General features: G+C 37.8%; 1 long non-coding RNA gene across 2 annotated transcripts in view; it reads left to right on the top strand.

The window, feature by feature from the left end:
* Window positions 1–1,857: 1,857 nt before the first annotated feature.
* The window catches only part of LOC113540992 (uncharacterized), a 68,993-nt gene continuing 56,593 nt past the window's right edge, over window positions 1,858–14,257 (top strand). For both annotated transcript variants that reach the window (XR_003404137.2, XR_004577210.1), the window contains exons 1-2: window positions 1,858–1,956; window positions 2,484–2,525. This is a non-coding gene — a long non-coding RNA (uncharacterized LOC113540992). The remainder of the gene's footprint in view (window positions 1,957–2,483; window positions 2,526–14,257) is intronic.

Raw genomic sequence — 14,257 nt, forward strand, 5'->3', positions numbered from 1 at the left:
ATAGTTGGCCCTGTATTTTATTTTATATATTTATTTTTTTTTAAAAAGATTACTAACAGTAACAGAGGTAATTTATAGACTAACTTTCTTCTGGGTAGCTCATGATGCTCAGAAAAATTATTTTATAGACAAATTTAATTAATTACAAATTTATACAAATAAGTATATTTTTACTAATTTAAATCATTCATAAAACATTTCTATTTTATCAATATACATTTATTGCTATTTTAATGATATATTATTTAAAGGGTTTTTTTTGTAACAGGTTAAATTTAGAAAAGAAAATACAGGGACCTGAAGTTTTACAGAGAGGGCAATAGCCATCATGTGGACAGCATTAGAAACACAGATCAGTCAGGAGAAAAGCTTCCTAAAGCGGTTGCACTTGTAACCCTTCATTATGCACAGTTCACATCGGACAAGAGTTTCTGGTAGAGAAAATGGGCTTCACAGTGTGATCTGATCTCACATTAGTAGACAGGGAAGCATAGATAGATAGATAGATAGATAGATAGATAGATAGAGAGATCACTATATTAATCCCAGAGGGACATTCACAGATTACTTCAGCAATCCTCCAGCAATCTTGTGCAAGCAAGAGTATTCAGAATAATAAAAATAAACATATTCAGGACAAAATTATAAAATGTAATATTGGATATAAAGTGAGTACAGCAAGTAAGTCTTCTGAGTAAAAATGAAAAGTGTCAGTGCAACACTGGAGTATTAACAGTATAATGTATAAAGTGAGTACAATCTTATGTACAAAAGTCCTCTGAGTGATGTGAAAGTGTCAGTGAAGTACTGTAGGATTTATCCCCAGGGAAGAATGATTAGTGTAACGTATGGTGCATACATTACAATAACTATTATGTTGAATAATGATGCCTCAGATAGCATTAGATTTAAACTTTTTTTTTTTTTTTCAAAGTGTTCTCATTACTATTCTTTTAACAGTGTATTACAAAGGGACAGAAATTGATAGAAGAGAGAGAGAACATGGGTGCGGCTGGAAAGTGAAGACCAATTGTATTCCAATGCCCTTTACTGACTGTGTTTGTCCTAAGAGTTCCCTTTCCACTAATGTGTCTCATTGATTTTATTTATGATAAATGTATTTTATGGAGAGTTATTGTTTTGTGAAAATACATAAATGAGTTTAAGGATGCAAATAATACAATAATATTCTGTCTTTCATTTATTCATCTTCATCCTTGTCAGGATCACGGTGGCTCCGGAGTCTATCACAAGTGTGATGGATATGATTTTTTTTTTTTTTTTAGCTCTGAGTTTGACCTTTAATTCTTTAACCTATGAACCTTTAACCTTGTTAGCATTGTTTTGCTTCATAGTCAAAAACATCTGAATGCAGGCAACTACTAAATTGGAAAGTGGCCCTGGACACACAGGAGACTCTATTATAACTTTAGTATTAGTTAAAGTTCGTTGTTGCCATCTTTTGGCCTATTAGTGTTCTAGATCTTTGATTGTCTCAAATTCAACTTTGTGTATGCTTTTGTTTCATCAGCTATAACTTTTTCAACAGCACTAAGCCATCCCCTAAAATTATATACACCTAGCCATCAGTTATAACATTGCTCCAACTCTCAGTTAAACTTCCTTATCAAGTGAGAACGCACATATTTTGAGAGCTTTCACTTGTTTTTAAGTGTAGGCAATTTATACATCCAAATACTGCACAATGTACTGGTATTTTGGAGAAAATATTAGTTCGTTCTCTAAATCCAGCGAGCTCAACGTGGAAAGAGGCCCCATCTAAGATGGCGGTGTTGTTGACGTGTCTGAAGCTACTTTCTATACTTCCGGTGGGTGCAGTGCGCTTCCTTGTGGTCTGAAAAGGAAACGCAAACTGAAAAAGTACCCTAATGAAAAATTGGAAGATGGTGATGAAGCGCGCGTAAAGAAAAAGAAAGAAATGGGCTTAATACTTTAGTAAGAAATTAATGTTAACTAGTAATATTACTTTTCATAGTATAAATTATAAAGTTAGCTAGTCTCTGGGATAAAAAACAAACAAACAAACAAAAACACGACTCATGCTAAGTTAACAGAAGCCTATTAGCAGTTCTTTCATCAACTATTACACGTAAATCTCATAATTGGGTCGAAAAGTGAACCAAGTTTTTTTAAAAATTTTTTATTATTATTTTTTTTTTAACTTTACTTAACTTTACTTATATTAGTCATTTTTGTATATCTGAAATGCTCTTCTGAAGGTTTACATTTATTCAACATTCAGGTGTTAATATTGGCACTGTTGTTAAGTCTTTTAATGTAAACAGCAGCTGATGTTTTTCTTGTTAGCTAACTAGCTAGCTGCAGTCAGGTGCAGATTATTTTCATTAAACAAATTCATGCTGACAGAAAAACTAAAACATACAGAAAACATCCAAACACAGAGGCATTTATATGGAAAAGATATACATAAATGTTTATTTTTAAATCTCTCTTCTCTTCAGGCATCTTGGTGGAACAAGTGCAGGAGATTCCTGGGAATTCAGGTATATTACAGGGGAATATGTCTTGTATAAATTAAGGATGTCTCTACAGTGGTCTAAAATATCTTAATCACTCTAGAATCGAAATGGTCTTCATTTGGATTTTTACTGTTTGATTCACTATGTCTAACATTTGTAGGGGCAAAATATTTTTCCTTGTGACACAAAGGTTAATTAAAAACATAAAAAGCCGACATTTTCCACAGACAAATCTAACCACAGATTCTCCATCAGACTGATGTCCAGGCTTTGACTAACACCTTCAAGTTCATAGTTTTGAACCACTGTAGTGTAGCTTAGGGTTGATGTCCTGTTGGAAGGGTCTCAAGTTGCCTTCAGACTGGAACTGCTTTCTTCTAGGATTGCCCTGTATTTGACTCCCCTTAACACTGACCAGTTTCCTGCTCCCTGCTGATGAAAATCATCCAAATAACACAATGCTACCACCACCATGCTTCACTGTAGGGATGCTTTTCTCAGAGTGATCTCATCTGACCACAAAACCTTATTTCCAGTGACTGCAACACGCCTTCTGGCAAAATCAAAATGGCATTTCATGTGTCTTTTTTCAATAATACTTTCTTTTTGCCACTCTTCTGTAAAGCCCAGTTTGTGGAGTGTCTGGGCTATACATGTCTTATAAAGAGCTTCTCTCATCTGAGCTCTGGATTATCCCAGGTCCTTCTGAGTACCCTTGACCTCTTGGTTGCATCGCTTTCTAATGTTATTCTTAGCCAGCCACTGATTTTTGGTGGAGGCCTTTTCTGGGATGTTCAAAGTTTGGGATATTTTTTTTGACAACCAAACCTTTATTGAAACTTTTCCAGAACTTTGTCCTTGACTTGATAGCTCCTTGAGCTTCATGATGTTTATTTAAGTATGTTCTTAAAAAAACAAACAAACAAAAAAAAAACCTTACATTACAGGAAGAGGTAACCGTGTTATAACAAATAATAATAATTTTGTATTATTATTATTACATACATAGTTATTTATTAATGTTTATTAATGTGGAATTTAATTTAATTTTGATTTAATGTAAATAAAACGAATGAAGTGTTTTAAATTAATGGGTGTAGTAGGGTATTGCTTAGGACGTTCAAGTGTGTAGAAATAAGTCTGCTTGTTGCCCTCAGTCACGTTATCCTGGCCAGTGAGGTATAAAGGGACAGATAGTTTAAGTTAGATATGTTTTTAGTTCATTCACTTTAATACCTGTTAGTAGTAAAACAGCTTACTGGGATGGGCTTCAACCCCCTGTAGGAAAGCATCAAGAATTTAAACTTGATACAGATAGCTCCAGCAGGGGTCATGATTTCCTGTCCTAGAGAGCGGAATCCAGTGCAGGTTGTTGATTTCCATGCTTTAACTTACAAACTAAGCTTGGTAATTAAGTGGTGTGTTGAATCAGATTGTTTGAAACAGTTGAAACAGGAAATTTGTTGAGTAAACTGCAATGTACTGCCTATTTTTGTATAATTTGAAGTAGTTTAATAGTATAATCTGGTAGGCTGTGTAGATTAGACATAACACTTTTTTATTTGTATTATTATTTAGCAACATGTAGATATATGATAATGAAAAATTTGTTCGAAAATTTTAACTGTAGTCTACATCACAACCATTACCTGTGTGGCAGGATATAAAATGCGATTAACAAAAAAGGAATAAGAGGCATGCGTCTGATACGAGTGACGTGCATGTAATATAAGGGGTGTATAACTGGAAGTTGTAAGTGTCCGAATTTAGCATGTCAGGTACTATTGGATTCTGTCACGAAACCCCAATTTCTGACCACAGAAGAGAAATTCGTATAAAATAAGGTAATGTTTTCTTAACTTACATTTTATAGAAATGTTAATAGAAATGTATTTATGTATATGTGTGCATAAGCTTAAGAGTTGAATGACAACTCTGTATATTAATGTCTCCTGGACACACTGTGGCTACAGGGCTGCAAGCGATATATTTATTCTTCACAAAATCTGGATGGTGAATGACCCAAATGCAGCTAATAAATAACTGACTATCTAATGCATGTATGTGGTCCATTTAGCTTAAATTGTGGTCCATATCATACCTGAGAAATGGACACATTAGAGTTGTGGCTGACTGGGATAAGTTCAGTGCAGTATGTGGGTCAGATGAAAATGCTAAGCGTGGGCCGGCACTAGATCATCACTCATTAGCTATCTGGGCAGGAATTACTGCAATTGGCAAACCAGCACTCAGTGCTGCAATGGCAGAATCCTTCTAAAAATAACAGTTTCATTAAAACATGGCAATGCTGAATCTACATCTACCATGCCTTCTGTTATAAAATTTTAAATTAGTCCCAGGGATGGTTAGGAAGCTATTGTGGAGGTTTTTAATTGTAGATTTAAAGGTCTTGACTTTTTTTTTTTTTAACCTGAAACCGTCTACAATATGAGAAAAGTTCTACAAGAGGGAGGGAGCTCTATGAACCTTTTTAAGGGCTCTGCCATTTAAATGAAGCTTGGAAGCTTGTGACTTATTTGGACAGGATTAGATTTATATAGGAAACTGGGGGAATTTTTTTATTTGCAGGTGCAAATAAAAACATTTTATTTCTGTCCAAATCACCCATGTCTGTGTTTCCTTACTTCCCTGAGAAAATTACTGCCCAGATTACCTTCTGTTTTTTGACTAACTTTGAGGTTGTCTGGTAATTGCACTCCCGTCCAGACTGACATCTCTGTGATTTTGCAGGCAGATGTTGCGTCTTGTGTTGGAAACTATTTTTGACCGCTCCTGCTTGGTGTATTTAGTCACCTAGCACGCATCTCTGTATTAAACATTTCCCAAATTGCTAAATTGTAAAAGCATGATCTCACAGTCTGATTAAAGGGGCTAATATGTCAGATACAGGTATAAAGCCACTTTATTTTCACATATACAACAATATCATGCAAATTTTAGTTTTGTAGAAATAAATGAATGAGCAGCTGTATCACTATCAACGTCTTAATAATCTAATGTTAAAGATTTGCAGATAAATAATTACATTTGTAAACAATCTACTACTACTACTACTACTACTAATAATAATATTGTTCATTTAATTGCCATCCAGAAGTGAGAGGTTTATGATGGAGAAGACATGTAAAAATGTTATTACCTACATCACACAAAGACACTATTTCCATCATTTTTCAAGCAAAATGACACAACACTCCAGTTGGGGTAAGATGAAAATTAATGAGCTAGACCTTTTATTTGTAAAAATTTTATTGTTTTTATTTTTCTGATAAAAATTTCTATTTCTGAATGTCCCGGTGACCCAATCATTTCTCATTTTATGCAGAAACTAAAGACAACATTCCCGTTAGTCTGATTGTAGTTATGTATGGTGCGTGTTGGATTGCTGCCCCCTTGTGAGTGATGAGGTGAGCTACACTGATGCTGTTTATGTGAGCGTATGAGTGAAGCTGTGTTTCCCCCAGCTGGCTCTGGGCACTGCTCCCAGGCTGTTTAAAACAGGAGAAGGGGGTGAATGTAATCAGGGCTCATCTTTGTTGTGTATCAGATTATGAGGGCCCCTTCCTCCCTCGTATGTGGGTGGACGCTTCTTTTGCTGGTTTGTCTGCCAGCGAAACAGCACAATATTTGGAAGCCTAGAACAATTGCCTCTCCGCTGGCTCACAGTTTTGAGCTGAGAAATACGCAATGTTTCAACATTCATCGTAAAAAAATTGTCCAGAAAATAATTTGATCATCTTATATTTTAAAACCTGGTGTAATAAATTATAAAAAAAAAAAAAATCAGATGTGACACACATGAGATTATTCAATTTGATGTGCTAACAACATGGAATGAGACAGCATTATCTTTTCTTCAGAAAACATGAAGACAACATGAGCATGATGTTCTTGATGTGCATGTTTAGTGCTTTGATTGACATAAAAGGAGAAGGCGTTTCAAGGATTTGGATTATTTGAGATAGGATCATCGAAGACGTTCCATCGGCTTGTCAGTGTGTGTGTGTCAAGTACGGAGGCCGTTTCCTTTCCATTCTGCTTCATTCCCTTCCCATTGTGATGCCTTTAATTAAAGTGATTTTATTCACAGGCACACAGCTGGCACCGGCGGCTTTCCATTAGGCATCCGAGTGGCCGTCTCGCTGGTGGGAGGACCCGCACTGGGGCTGCTTCCTGTGAAGCACAATACTAGTTTCATCTCCCCTCTGAGTTTGTTGTGTGTTTTGAATTTATTAATCATTGATTTTAATGCACGCCTCTTGACGGTGGCAGCTACCCATGCATTAATTAATTCCTGCGATCCTCTTTTACAAAATGGCATTTAAAACAATACAGGGGTCAGCCAGGCTTGCCTCTGACCTATAAAGAGAAGCGCTGAATGCGAAATGTCAACATTTGCTTTTTATTTGTTCATCATTGCTCCTCTTTTTTACAGCCTCTTTTTTTACTGCCTTCTTTTATATTTGATGGCATTGATATAAAGAGGCCTATTTTTTGCAGCTATTGTAATATCAGTAAATACAGTTTCTTTGTAATTGAGCTGCACATCGCAGGGTTGCAAATCACAATCATTTCCCTAAAAATGCTCCCTAAATATAACCCAGCTACTTTGCATGCAGGTGCTGTCAGCTGCCAAGCAGTCGATCCTGAAGCAAATTGTTGTTCTTAAGTTGAAAAGAAAGGTGCTGTGCCATCAACAATAGGTAGTGTTTATCCTTTTCAGGTCTTAAAGAAGAATGTTAAAAATATTGCCTTCGGTAAATTTGGATTAAAAAATGAAAGATTAGATCTCCTTGCTTGCGTGTGGCAGTGGAATTTGAATTGGGGTAGGATTTGAATGTATTCATAGGAGTATATTTTTATTTATTAAATAATAAAAAAAAGACACACAAAACTCATCTATTCAATCCATTTAAATGAAGAAGTGGTCTGTGTGGTTGAAAAGATAAAAGCCGGGCTCATAATCCGTATTGACACGGGGGATGCGTAAAGACAGACTGTTAAGACCCAGCCGAACCCCACCTCTGTGAACGGGCCTGATCCCCATTCAGGGAGAGAGTCTTAATGCTAAAGATTTCCTGACAGATTGCTTTCACTGCATTGATTAGCACATGTTGTTGGTAAACTTACTAGTGTGTGTATGTGTGTGTGTGTGTTTGAGAGACAGGGTATTCAGCATATCGCTTGCTCAAAGAACTGTCCATGAAACCGAATTGGAAAAAAGAAAAGACAAACAGATACAGCTGGAACTTGTGGTCTGTTTTGCGCTGTATGTGTCATCCTCTTCTGCTCACATTGTAAAGGATACTCTGACATCCTTCAGCTTTTAGTTATTACCGGATCGGCTTTTCCCGGCGGATCCCATGTGGATGCTTATTATATCAGCAGGGTCTTTCTAGTTAGTACACCACTCTGCATGAGATGCGTGACAATGATTCTTTTACTAAACTTTTTAGGGGGTCAACAATTAGATGCAAGTAAATAGCTCGCCCTTTCACAGCGGCCTGACTGACTGTTTTGATAGTGCTTTTCTCCCCCAGCGGTTTGCTTTTGCTCTCTTTGTTCACTGTATTTGAAGACGACCCCCCAGGCACTACTTGCCACAAAGCCTAAACGGTGCTGCCCTTTCTTTCCTCCCTCCATCTCTAAAAAAGAGAAGAACAGAGAGAGCGAGAGAGAGCAAGTGAGAGCCATCGATCAGCGGCGATCGTTGAGCGGCCCTGCACCCTGCCTTTCATTGTTTTTTATCTTGTCTCTCAAGCCGGGCGAACCCTTGTTGCCATGGCATCGCCCGCACACTGGCAGTGCCACTTCAGCCCTTGCTTAATGATCTCTTGGCTGATCGCCTGCTCGTCAGCCTCACTCGTTCTGATGAGAAGCAGGGAGGACATTTGAATCCTGCATCATAAACCATGGCACTCCTGACGATTTGTCCACAAATGGTACAAATGACTTTTTACTCTTGGTTACACGTATTAAGCTCTGTGTTGGAAAAGTCCTCCCAGAATGAAGCATGTTCTTAGCTTAGATAGACTTGGAAGAAACCAATTTGCATTCCTTTAGTAGGCTACATTTTTTTTTGTTTTTTAGTCATTACTTTAAACCATCACTTTGCTGCCAGTTCAGTGCCTGGTGTGGGATTACTGCTCATATAAATAGCTGCCATTGATTTGGCAAGAAAAAGAGACTCTGCCGTCATTATGGAGACAGAAAATCCTAATTTAGAAAAGTGAACAAAAACGCTCAGCGTTCAATTCAATTCCGTAATCCACCATATTGCATGAAATCAGGGGTGTCGTGCTACAATGCACAGTTTAACTCGGTGCCATGATGGAGACAAAGGTAGTGCCCGGAGCTACATCATGATGTACTGAGCAAGGAAATGTGCTCATTGTCACTGTTTCATTTTATCTTATTCAATTTTTTCGTATTTGCCAGGCCCGTCTCTGTACCTTTTTATTGCAATATATGTACCCGTCTCGTTTGGATGTACACGTTTCAAGCGTTTAATATTGTAAGGAAGAGCCACAGCGAGGCCCCTGTTAATTAGTTTCATATATTTCCCTCTCTGTCTCCACTCTGAACTTAGTGAAACGGCCGTGCCTAATTATACATGACTTTGAGGAGATGATGCGTGCTACAGCCACAGCACGTTTTATTTGAATATGGACAGAAGCGGATCAGACGTTAGCTGCTGCTATTGATCCTCAAATAGAGGCTGAGCTGTCTGTTTTGAACGCCAGGGTCCGGTCGATCACAGCTGACCTATTGTTCACAAGGTAAAAGAAGAGAGCAAATACAATGGAAAGGATTCGGATCATAATTGGGCTGCTGAGGCAGTTGCTATTTTCAGTTACTCAAAAGACTCGTCATGTCCAATGACCCGTGGCACAAGAGGGCGACTTCTGGGCTATTTTATTCAAGACTTCAAATTGGATGGTCTAAATTGGATACAGCTCAATATATTCAAATAGTGTATTTAAATGTTTACTTATAATCTGAAACGGTTCATTACTTCATTTTTTTTGGTGGTTGGTTTTTATCTTAACACTACTGATGTTTAATGCTGGACTAAAAATTATGTCTCTCTCTGAGACATTTTAATTAATATAAGCCTTTTTATGCAAAAGCCAAAAATTACAAAAAAAGCATTACAGTTTTGTTTTAATATCCTTATATTACTGTTTTGTGTCTGGATGCAACTTTGCAGAGCTTGCCACCCGATTTCATAACTGCTGTCTTTATTTATGCATGCATTTTAAATGTATCCAAGCATGCATCTTCAAATTGTATTCTTTCAACTACGGCATGATGTGCTGTAAATATTAATGCTCTGACATATGCCTGCCAGCGGCTTAGCTAAGAATTATTTAAAGTTGGGTGGAAATTTCCATTTAAGAAGCTGCTTTCTCTCCTTAAGTCTAAATGCTTTCTTCTAATGTTTTGGATACTGTGGATCTCAACAAAGATACAAGATGCTGAATTTGAGAGTGTCAGGGAATAAATCTTCCATTTCCACTTCTTTTTTGATTCATTGCTTAATATGATTCGTGTAACACTAGACAGTATTTGCAACTGCATTACTCTTTACTCCTTTATCGATGCAGAGCCAGTGTGTGGTGCTTCACTAAATGTTTTGCAATTTATTTGTATATTTTGTCACTAAAACAGATGAGTCGTTTTTTTTGTTCCTATGCTTAATAGTTTTTACAGTACCTTTCGGTTGTTTGAGCACATTTAAGCTGACCTTTTCAACCGTTCCATGATTTGACATAGTGTATGAACCAGATGATGTAACAAATGACCAGAGATGCTTTTAAAGCTATGAATAGTGTGATAGTGTGGAGTCAAGAACGGTCAATATGGAGTAACTTCTTCCATTACTGTTTGGACTAGCTCGGTGATGGATATCTCGCATTTACAGCAAAGCGCAGTCCTAAAGCACTTAAATCCACTTCTCACCCCTCAGACACGGCAAAAGTAAGCTTCACTTTTTATCTGCTTTTCTCCCTGTGCATACTTACAGCCTTTAAAAAATCCGTTTTACTATTTTATCCCCCCATAATGTGATATAGTGAGCCAACCACTTCCTGCATATCATAAGGTATTGAAAGGTACAATTGAATTAGACTAAAGAGCTCTGAAGAACGAAGAGTACTCCCGTCCTCTCTTTTTGCTGTAAATTGACACTGAAATGGTCTGTCTCGCGCCCTCTCCAACGGATAACTTGCATATTAACTGGCTCACGGCAAATTGTGCCGAAATGGGACAGAATGCAGTAAATGAGATATCTATTGTCTCAGATCGCATTTCCTCTCATCAGCGCGCTTTATTTCCTCACTCCCGTTGATGGGAGTTTATGATGTCTAATGACATGACCTTGACTCCTGCACCCCCTCCCCAACAAATGTTTCTTTGTTCCACCAAACTAAAATGTACTTACTAACCACTAAATGAAGCGTATAATCCGTATTACACACTGTCCTACTTCTGACACCTGTATGTTAGTCCATTTACGTTAGACTTTTACCATCGTCTTTATTGTTTCTCACCATTTCTACAGCTTTCTGAGAGAATAAATTGTGGCCTCTCTCATCGGATAGAAACTGTCTGGGAATATCTTGTGCTTCCCAAAAAAGAAAATCAGAAAAGCTCTGAATATACATATGATTAATAATTAATTCCATACTTTATTCCCCTTTGAAAGTTATTATGCAGAATTAATATTTCATTCGGGTACAAGCCTTACATGACAAGTCCGCTAAGACAAAGAATAGTAATGGCACGTAGTTTGACAAGTCCATGTAGGATCGCAGGCAAAGAGTCGAGGCTTTAAATCAGTGGCCTCCACTTCTCATAAATATGACATGACAATGCACTTGTCTATTTTGTGTCATTTTCCAGAACTCTTCCAACTTCTTATGCATTAGAAGCTCAAAATATACCTCATATGTATGTGCATATATAGTTTCAGCTTTGGAAAGAATGTAAATGAAAAGCATAAATAAAGGCACAGATTTTTTAGTATTTGAGGAATGAAATCTTAAAGTTAAGTTTTTTCCTCACATGTTGTTGCTCAGCTCTAGTGTTATAACTCATAAGTTTGACTTGGCTTAATGTACGTGACCTCATATTCTGGTCATGTGCTTTTGTCTCTATCGTCTGTCTTGCACCTGGTACCTCTGTGTATGTTACTGTGATTTGATATGCATTATCCCATGCTTCTTGGTCCCTCTCTCTGTCTGTCTCACTTTGACTCTCTCTCTCTCTCTCTCTCTGTTTCTCTCTTTCTCTCCCTCTCTCTGTGTCACACTCTTACATGCACACTAACTCTCTCTCTCTTCGTCTCTCGTTTCCTGATGTGCCGCAGAGAGACACAATTATCCACTTCATTTGAGTCGCCGTGATAATGGTTGGCCCGGCCCTCTCGGGGAAATAGGTAGCCGTAATTGTGAACGGTGTAATGAGTGTGGGATCGCAAGCGTGCCACACGACACCATTAGAATCGACCCACTCCTGACCTCGACCCTGACAACAAGTGAGACCCTCAGCTCTTGCTGTGCTTGAGGCAAACTGGAACTATCCCAGCTCCTGGACAATTAATGCCAAGCTATCTTTTACTTTTCCATATATAACCTCTGATTCTGTCTGTACCCTTAGCCCTTGAGTGGTATTGCAAAAATGGGTTTTGTGCATCACTTTATGGCCATTTTTATGTCACAGATCAGACATATATATATTTGTGTAAAATACGTCTTGTCATTCGTATGCATTCAGTGATGGCTGCTTTATGCACGATTTTATAATAATATATAAGAAATAAAAAAAATGAATGATAGTTTATGTAAATAATCACAAATTCAGAGTGCAGATGATGTCATTGCAATGAGTATTCTGGCTGCGGAAAGCTATGTTAAAATGTACACATCTGAGCTATCCACAAAATGTAAAGTGAAACAATTTTCAGTGTTTAATAATAATAATAATAATAATAATAATAATAATAATATGATGTATGCACCTGTACTACCAAAAATTCTAGTAGAACGTTAAGTATTAGGAACTATTTGGAAATATTAGTATAAAGAAACACTTTATATTTTAGTGATGCTCATAACAGGTGCCAAATTTGTGATATTGTACAGTTTTATAAACTACATAGCTAGCTACAGGACATGCACAAAATCACTCATTTGACCAAAAATCAGATGTCTTTGTCCACAGCTCAGATATTTTCCAGCAAAAATGTAAAATGTAAAACTGCTTGTGCCTAAATGGCATCACTGTCTGTTAGTGTTAGAATGACTCAAAGAAAACGTTTACTTTTTACAGACACACCGAAACCATTCTATCTGGGTAATCAAGTAATTGACACTTTAAGCCCCTAGCAGCTAAAGAACGAATATCACATTGTCTCAGTGTCTGTGGAACCTCAAACCACATACCAGATCACTAAACATTATGCCAAATTTGTACAAAATTATTACCATAAACAGTGTACTATTTTAAAATTCTATTTAGTGTGCTAGTTTGCCATTTGGGACAGTCAATACACTGGTGCTGAACACCAACAGGTATCATCTGAGTCTCAGAGCACTCTGAGAGCTGGCTAACGTTAGTATTGAGCTAGGTTGCTGAGGTGTGAATGAAATCCACTGAGCTTCTAGAAAGCTCCCTTTCACTTTCTGCATCAGGATCTCCCATTTAACTCACCCTCCACCTGCTTTCACCGTCACTCTAAGGAATGTGTGTGTTGGAATCTCTCTTTTTCTCTCTCTCTCTCCACCCTCCAGCACCTGTGTGCAGACAGGTGAGCTCGGCTCGGCATTGCGTCCCAATTATCCTCCGTGACACGGTGTCAGTGAATGATCTGCCTTCGTAACGGCGCAGCAGCGGGAGGCCCGTCGACCTGAGGCGCTATTAATCTGAGCCCCGAGCAGCTGAGAAGCCCCACTCCTCCTCTCCTTGTGTGTTTGATGAGGCGCTTATCACGGAGCCCCGCTGCTTCCCGGGCAGGGAGGTGTTGGGCTCTCTTTTTAAAATACTTTGTATTAATTAACCCCCTATGCCTGGTTCCATAGTTCCATCAGCCTCCACAACTATTATTGTCCTTATTCTGAGAAGAGAAGGTAAGGGGCACTTGGTTGTCTCTTGCTTGGATTGTACCTATAAAAATCATACATGACAGTTCTTCTCAGTGGAAGAAGTGTGCATTCTTGAAATAAGGAGTGTCCCAGTGTTACTCTCAAGACTTATAATCCAGTGTTTGTCTGCTTATTCATGACCGTATACAGTAGGTTCTCATGTTTGTAGCCAATGTCACACCATTACGAAGAGAGTCAACAGGTATAAATAGGTGGTTCATTTAAAACATCTTGCATGTCTGTGCCTTAAACCCTCAGCTGCTTCCAGAGTTTCAGAGAAATTAGAAATCTTTCTTTAGAAGGAAACAAAATGTAGCATCTTCAGGATAGACTCAGGGCCTTTTTTTATTTTAATGAGAAGTCCATATCTGATCACAATGAGACTGTGATCCAGCAGACCCCTGGTGTCATGAATAAAAATGTACTAAGAAACAGGAATTAATATGTGACCTTTGGATCGTAACATTTAATTTTGACTGTTTGAAGGGAAGCTTAAAGGTGATTTGGACTGGCCTATAAAGGCTAAAAGAGATTCGTACAAGAAAATTGGTTCGAAAGAAAAGGCGGCCGAGGCACACCACTAGCTTAATG

This window comes from Pangasianodon hypophthalmus, chromosome 25 (genome assembly GCF_027358585.1).
Source record: "Pangasianodon hypophthalmus isolate fPanHyp1 chromosome 25, fPanHyp1.pri, whole genome shotgun sequence".
Taxonomy (NCBI): Eukaryota; Metazoa; Chordata; class Actinopteri; order Siluriformes; family Pangasiidae; genus Pangasianodon; species Pangasianodon hypophthalmus.